The sequence below is a fragment of the Bos grunniens genome, chromosome 2 (genome assembly GCF_055505025.1).
Source record: "Bos grunniens cultivar Pamir isolate PY7600 chromosome 2, Bosgru_T2T1.0, whole genome shotgun sequence".
In the NCBI taxonomy this organism is placed as follows: Eukaryota; Metazoa; Chordata; class Mammalia; order Artiodactyla; family Bovidae; genus Bos; species Bos grunniens.
In genome coordinates this window covers 38,288,730-38,296,787 of record NC_141166.1, presented here as the reverse complement: position 1 = coordinate 38,296,787, position 8,058 = coordinate 38,288,730, and the positions used below count along the sequence as shown (strand labels likewise).

Here is an 8,058-nt window from a genome sequence, read left to right as displayed (position 1 = left end):
CCTTTTAGTTGCTTGGCTGGACGTTTCAGTGAAATCAGTTTCCTCACAGGATGCAGTGTCAGAGAATGTAGCCTTCTGTAGTACACACAGGTACCCTGGGATGACAGTGGCTTTAGTTGATCTCTCTGTTTCCCTGATCTGTTAAACTGTCTGCCTCTGATGGTATCACACCCACTGCCAGCCTCCTCTAATTGCTGGCTGATTGTTCTATTGTTTTTGACAATGTCCTGGGGCATAAACCACTCCACAGTCCAATCCAATTTAAGTCCATTCTCTGCAGGGTAGTCTTTGAAGCTTGCCTTTGAGGTTTGTTCTGACCTCAGAAGGGATCCTCTTAGTTGTCTGTCTCTTTCCCTGGTGCTCTTTGTTAAAATTCTCCTGGGTCTAAGGTTTAGCTGGTTGCTTATTTAAGGAGCTATGGGCCTCCTTTTAATTGCTTACCACCGAACCTTTGTACCACTGCTCCAGAGCTGAGGCCAAGGGCTATAACCCACTTCTCAAGAGATGACATTCCTTTCTTACAAGTGGGCCACTGGGTGGGGCATTAGCTTCTGGCCTTGGCTTGCCTCTTCACATGTGGAAACTCTGTCCTATCTACAAGCCAGTAGAGATGAGCCAATCAGGAACCAGTATTTTTAATCGGATGCAGGGGGAAGTCGGCTTCCACGATTTGAGTGAGAGCTGGGTGGAAGAAGGGATCATTGGACCACTCAGCCACACTTGCCTGGAATATGGCTTCTGTAGCACAGAGCTGGAGCATGAAATGCTCTGGCAGCCTGCCCTGCCAGGGGAGATGGTGTGACCCCAGGGGAAGAGATCCCTGGGTTCTTGGTTGAACCTGCTTGAGGTGGAATTAAGGTCACAGTCATATGAGGTGAGCTGGGGGGAGGAAAGTAGAGGGTTAAAATAACACAGACTCTGTGTTCTTACCTAGGCTGCATAGATTTTAAGTGTTTCTCCATTTGCTTATGTCCTTAGGGCAATATCCAGAGACTTTTTTTTTTTTTTTTAATTTCACTTATATTCACCAGTTATGGTTATTTCACCAGTGATAGGGTCAACAGAGCTCCTATTGTGCTATTTCAGAAACGTCTGTATCTGTGCTTTCTTCAGATTGTGCCAGCCATCTAAATCCAAATTTGGTTAAGATAAAATGAAAATTCTAACAACTACAATAGAACAAGGGGGGATCACCTATGAAAAACCCCAGATCAGTTGTAAGTCACAATTTTTGCAACAGAAAACTAGTTGTAAGAAGATAATGAAATATTGCTGCTGCTAAGTCACTTCAGTCATGTCCAACTCTGTGCAACCCCAAAGATGGCAGCCCACCAGGCTCTGCCATCCCTGGGATTCTCCAGGCAAGAACACTGCAGTTGGTTGCCATTTCCTTCTCTAGTGCATGAAAGTGAAAAGTAAAGTGAAGTCGCTCAGTCGTGTCTGACTCTTCACAACCCCATGGACTGAAGCCTACCAGGCTCCTCTGTCCATGGGATTTTCCAGGCAAGAGTACTGGAGTGGGTTGCCATTATTACTCAAGTATTAAAGGAAAATGGAGGGGGTGGTGTGAAAACCAGCTAATCATCTCACAGTGTCTGTCGGGAAGGAGCACAGGCTCAGCTTGGCTAGAAATGGTTCCTCTGGGATCTCACAGTCTGCTCTCTCAGTACCAGCCAAGCTGCAGGTTCATCAGAGCTTTGGCTGGAGGAAGTCCTGCTTCTCAGCTCTCTGTGGTTGCTGTCAGTTTATCTCCTTGCACTTGTGAAACTGAAGTCCCTGTTTTGTTGCTTGCTGTTGGCTGTTCTCAGCTACCAGAGGCCCCCCACTTCAATACAACATGAGCTTCTTGATGGGCCATCTCACAATACGACAGCCTTACATTAAGGCCACCAGGAGAATTTCTCTCTCCAGTCTTCTAAGCTAGAGTCTTATGTAATATTCATAGGAGTGACACTGCATCACATTTGCTATACAAACCACCTTAATCAAAGGCTTGATATCTTTTCATTTTTGCCATAATACATCATTTAGAAGCTCTAGCAGGTTCCAACCCACTCCAGTGTTCTTGCCTGGAGAATCCCAGGGACGGCAGAGCCTGGTGGGCTGCCATCTATGGGGTCGCACAGAGTCAGACACGACTGAAGCGACTTAGCAGCAGCAGCAGGTTCCATCCCCGCTCCAAGGGAGGTAATTATATGCCTCATTGGGGTCACCCTAGGGTATGTCCACTAAAAATCTATACTAGGAAAATTTTGAAAGAATACTTAACACTTGCCAGTCTACAAGGTTTTATTTAATTTTAGCAGAGTCAGTGGCGAGTTAGTAGCTGAACAGTCAGTTCATGGAGAAGAGCAGGATGAATATCTTCCTTCCAAGCCTCCCTGACGCAGAATCTTTCTCCAGGTGGTGCCCCAATCTTCCTGTATTTGCTCTGGAGGCTCTGATGAGAATCACAACATCAGATTACAACATACATTATTTATTTTCCATTTCTCCTTTACATTCTGTGGCTTCAGCCTCCGAGGAGCAGAGTTCATCCTTGCAAACTGTTAGTTCCAAACTCAATGTTGAAAATTAGAACTTTGGGAGAGGAAAGGTGTGAAGAAGCAGGACTGGGTTAGCCAGGGGAAGGATTTTAGGAGACAAATGTATACATGAGATAAGATAAGAACAAGAACAGCAAGGGGACAAAAGGAAGGACTTTGTAATCTTGCTTTACAGTTCAGTAGCAAATCAAAATAAAAGAGGAATAAAATCAGCTCAGCTATTGACTCACACACCTTCTAAAATCTTCAGTTAATCAGTTAATGAATTTTTTTTTTTTTTTACTGACCCCGGTCTCCGCGTCCCGCAACGCGGGGCGGCGGCAGGGGCGCCGAGAAGCATCCACTGAGGAGACAAGGGCCTGGGGACTCTCCTGAATTTTTTTTTTTTTTAAGTTTAGAAGGTGTGAGGAGCATTCAAGGCTAAGATATTAGTCAAGATGAACACAGTGAATTTCATTCTACAGTCAGCAGTGACTCCAACTAAAAACTAAGGTAGCCACTGTCTTATCAATGAGACACAGAAGGGCCATTTCTCTATACAGAGTTTTTTGTTTGTTTGTTTTTAATTGCTCTGTCTTTCCTCATAGTTCTAGTCCTTGGTAGACTGCAGGTATATGTTAGAGCAGAGGCTGTGGTTGGCTTTGATTGCCAGAGGCTGATTAATGATAGTCTTCCTAAGTAAGCAGAAGTTACCAATAAAATTGACTCTAATGGGTGCTTGGGGTGTCATTATTACACAGCTGCAGACAATAAGCCAAGAGAGAAACAGATGATGTACATCTTGAAATCAAGAGAAGAGGTGGTGCTTAGAGCTATAGTTTAGTAGAAATTGCAGTATATTTATAGTATTTATTGTATTTGTGGTGCCTCAGTTTAACTGGCAAGAGTACAGTATTGAGAGCCATGGATCTGATGCTCAAACACGCATTGGGCATAGTGTGTAGAATCTTCTATGCCAGTCACTGATGTGGGAGAGCCTTATAAATCAGAAAATCTGCACATATCTTTCATCTACTTAATCTCTTTATTGAATTTTTAATTTAAAGTATTATTATTATTTGATTTTAGGATGAATTCCCAGAACCTTACATAACCTGTAAGACTTCCCATTATTTTTTCTTTAGTCTCTTTTCAGCTCTTGCTTTCAGTGCTCCAGCCTTCCTGGATATAGTTTTCCTTTAGTGTAGCTTGGGTGTTTTCATACATGCTGCTCCCTCCATTACCAACACTTTATTTCCCTACCCATTATTGACCCTACTCATACTTCATCTCTCAGGTTAAATGGCCCTTCCCTGAGGAGGCCTTTCCACATCCTCGCAGTAAAACTAGTCTCCATGATATATGCTCTTAGAACTCCTTATGTCTCCCATGGCCCACTTGTAATGCTGCTCAGAATATATTCATTCTCTGGCTTTCCTGCTAGACTGAAAGCTCCTGGAGGACAGGTTGGGGCTGTGTCCTCAGCTGCTAGTAATGTTGGGCACCCAGCAGGCTGCTGTGTATCTACTGCTCAGGTCAAGTGATGAAGAACAGGATTTGGGGCCAGAAACAATCAGCCATCAGCTGAATGCAGAGTGCCACCCTAGGCAGGCTACTTAATCTCTCTACACTTACTTTCCTTCCCTGTGAAAAAGACTATCTTCCTTGCATGGTTTTCTGAGAATTAAATTAAATGAAATCATGCATATCAATCTGTAGGAACAGCATAAAAACTATGGTTGATGAAGCACAGATAACTTGGTTGTGGCTTTTCCATGGTATGCATCTCATTATCTTGTTATTTTTTTGATGAAAAATGTACATATCTCAGAGTGATGAGAAACATACTTCATAAGACACATAACTAATTTTTTTAATAATGTGGCTTGTGTCTGAGTTTCTTTCTCTAGGCTCTATCACCCTTTATGTTGGGTAATTGCAGGTCATAAGATATACAGCTATTTCCTCCTATGGTCATGTATGGATATCCCTGCCACATCTCTTTAAACGTGGATCTCTCGTGTTATCCTTGTGTCTTAGAAAGTTTCCTTGTCTGTTGCTTTATTTTCTTTCAAGAAATTGATAGTGTTAGGAATAACAGTAAAAGACAAAAAAGAAGGTTCAACAACCATAAAAATTAGCTTTTAAAGAGTGTCTAGAATAGTGCAGGAACTGAAACGTGCAAGACTAAAACAGGATCACCTCATGGAATCATTGAGACTTTTTTTGTTTGGCCTACCATTTTTACCCAGGTAACCTTCCTTTTAATAACAACAGTAAGAGCCAAGGCAATGTACGAAACACTTGCCATGTGTTAATCTTTGCCATAATACTTTGGGATAATAATATTTTCATTTTAGGAACAAGGGACAAGGTGGTAAAATGACTTGCTTAAGGTAAATTATGCCGCTTATCGTATGATGGAGCTGGCACCCTTTACTACTTGGCTACTCAGCCCGGCATTTCTTGTCTTATGATCAGGAAGTACATTTCTCAGGTTTTAGAGTGAATCATAGCCACCTGAAAGCACTGGAAAACACACAAACAAAAGGAACATTTCCCTGAAACTAATATAAGAAACTCTGATTTGGTAGCCTGGGTTAGGGCTTAGAAATTTATATTTTTAAGCCATATTTTTAATGAGTTAAGCACAGGAGTTCCACGGGTCAGTTTGAGAAGCATGATCTATATAACCTTAAATAAACCATTTAATCCTTGGAGTTCTTCTATAAGGTAAGACTGAAATTCCAAAGTGGTTTTCTAAGTGCAAAAATCATTTTTATATGCTGAAACATTTTTATCTTGATGTAATCAAAATCAATATTAATTAACCAGAGTAATACTACAATTCAAAAGAAGAAGTTCCAAGTAAATAATTATCATAAGCATATATGCTGTGGGATAAGATTGTGCTCAAATTCTAGGAATTGAGATTTCTATTGTATAGTAGTCTGGGTTCCTCAGACAAATGTGACCATCATCAATGGTCGTTCTACATAGCTTTCTTTAGTTCCTCTTCTGAGTTGCCAGCAAGAAAGCATTTGCAAAAAAAATAAAAGCCCCAACAAAATATCAACAAATAAAAACTGATAAAATGTATCTGATTAATTCAGGTAAAAGAAATCCAGGGCCTATAATATAAGCCTGTGACCTTATTATAATAATTCCCTCTGCTTCCCTCTGAGAAATTAGGATGGGCCTGAAATGACTTGCTTATAGTTGATTGTGCCTTCCCCCAACACCCTGTTTCCTCTTTAACCTCTTTTGTGTATTTCTCACTAAAAATTACATCTCCAGTCAGACAGAAATATAGCACCTGTCCTGATTTCAAGCTTTCCTTTGCCATGTTTCTCTTGGTGAATCCAGGATCAGATTCTCCCGAGGCCAATCAGAGTAATCAGCCTGCCCAGACTGACCCAATTAAGTTTAATTAGTTGTTTTTTTAGCTTTAAATTTCCTAGCCAGGTGGATTTTATGATTTTTATTAAACAACGAAGAAGAGCTGAATCTTTGGAATTAGTTGGCCTCTCAGGTACTTTCTGCTGGTAATAAAACTCCAGGAAATCTTAGGTCTCCATAAGGAAGTCAAATGATACTAAAACAATTTGAGTCTGCTTCTCTCTGGCTCTAAATGAGAAGTGTTCCTGTCTCCATGTGAACAAACATTAATCTTATCTATGGTTCTTTGCTAAGATCATGTTACACGGGTGGACTTTACATGGCCGTCTAAGTCTCACCACTCCCCAGATGGCATCTTTTTCAACTTTTTTATTGGTTGAAAATCAGCTGGATGAGTTTGCACATAGGCAGTAAAGGGGGTTTCAAGGAAGTAGTGAAGGATTTAGAATGAAAGCAAAATTAAAGTAAGCCAAGAGGCAAGTTAGATGGAGAATAGGCCTCCTAAGACAGATGTGCCTTGGAGAAAATAAATGAAAATAATAGTTAATAAAGGAGGAAAATTAGGATTTTGAAGGGGCTGTGAGCTAATATTAAGCTGTTTGGGGGTTAGTAATTTTATACAGATTGCCCGTATTAGGTGCCAGAAATGCATTTTACTTTAATTTTCTCAGATGAGTTCTTATAATATTGTGAGGTAATTATTATTCACTTCGAAATACCACCTCACAGGTGGCTGAGTGGTAAAGAATACACCTGCCAACGCAGGAGACGTGGATTTGATTCCCAAGTCAGGAAGATTCCCTGGAGGAGGAAGTGAAAACCCACTCCAGTATTCTGGTCTGGGAAATCCCATGGACAGAGGAGCTTGGCAGGCTACAGTCTTTGGGGGTCACAAAAGAGTTCAACATGGTTTAGTGACTAAACAAGAACAAAGTTGTTGATCATATACATATAAGTACTCATGTGAAACTGAAAAGTGTTAGTCACTCAGGTGTGTCTGACTCTTAGTGACTCCATGGACTTAGCCCACCAGGCTCCTCTGTGCATGGAATTCTACAGGCAAGAATACTGGAGTGGGTAGCCATTTCATTCTCCAGGGAATCTTCCTGACCCAGGGATAGAACCCCGGTCTCCTGCACTCAGATTCTTTACCATCTGAGCCACCAGAAAAGCTCTAGATATGCATCAAAGGACACTTGTGGTTCTCCCTTCCTCTCACACTCCTACGTCCTTCCCATCTTTCTTCTCAGCCTCCCTCTCAGTTTCCCTAGCCCTCTTCCCCTTCTTGTGCCCTCACCTTTTCTTTCTCTCCCACCTCTTCCTTTTTTCCTTTGTCTCTCTCCCCCTACTCTTTTCTTCCTGGTCCTCCTTTTCTCTATTCCTGCTGTCTCCCTTTCTCATCCTTTAACCCAGCGTTTATCAAACTTTTCTGTTCATTGGAATCACCTGGGGAGATTGTTCAAGCACTATTGCTGGCCTCCTCCCCCAGAGTATCTAATTCAGTAGGTTTGCATTGTGACCTAAGAATGTGTATTTCCAGCAATTTCCAGGGGCTGCTGCTGCTTCTGGTCCAGGGATCATATATTAAGAGCCACTTCTTTAACTGACATGATGACCTGGTCTTTGCTTCCAAGTTAAATCAACAAAACTTTAGATCCATTTTAGGATTTATTTGTGAAATTGCCAGTACTCTCCTAGGTGATCTCTGCTATCATTCTAGGTAATGAAAATTGGTGTTACAATTACTTAAAAATGAATATTTGATAGCTTTTCTGATGCAGTACTATAATATTAATACTATCCATCAGAATCACTTTCCAAATGGAAAGAACTGAAGCTCTCAAATTGGGGTAATCCCTGAGCTGTATGTAATGCTGCCTCAGTGAATTGTTGAGGCAAGAAAATTAGAAAAGCATAAAGGATTGTGACATTTTTCACCCAATTTAAAAAACTTCTAATTTTATGTCCAAGGTAATTGCTTTTTGAGTCTGCTTTTCTTGGCTTCTGCTGTCTTGTGCACTATTAAACTATTGCCCCCTGATACATATTAAATATGATTTAGTTACCCTATCTTTGGGAAGAGATGCTAAAACTTAGAAAGACCACTTTCCTAGCTGCTAGGCAAGAACTAGTT

General features: G+C 41.1%; 1 long non-coding RNA gene across 3 annotated transcripts in view; it reads left to right on the top strand.

Moving 5' to 3' along the window:
• Positions 1 to 639: 639 nt before the first annotated feature.
• The window catches only part of LOC147377914 (uncharacterized), a 174,468-nt gene continuing 167,049 nt past the window's right edge, over positions 640 to 8,058 (top strand). For all 3 annotated transcript variants that reach the window (XR_015142484.1, XR_015142486.1, XR_015142485.1), the window contains exon 1: positions 640 to 874. This is a non-coding gene — a long non-coding RNA (uncharacterized LOC147377914). The remainder of the gene's footprint in view (positions 875 to 8,058) is intronic.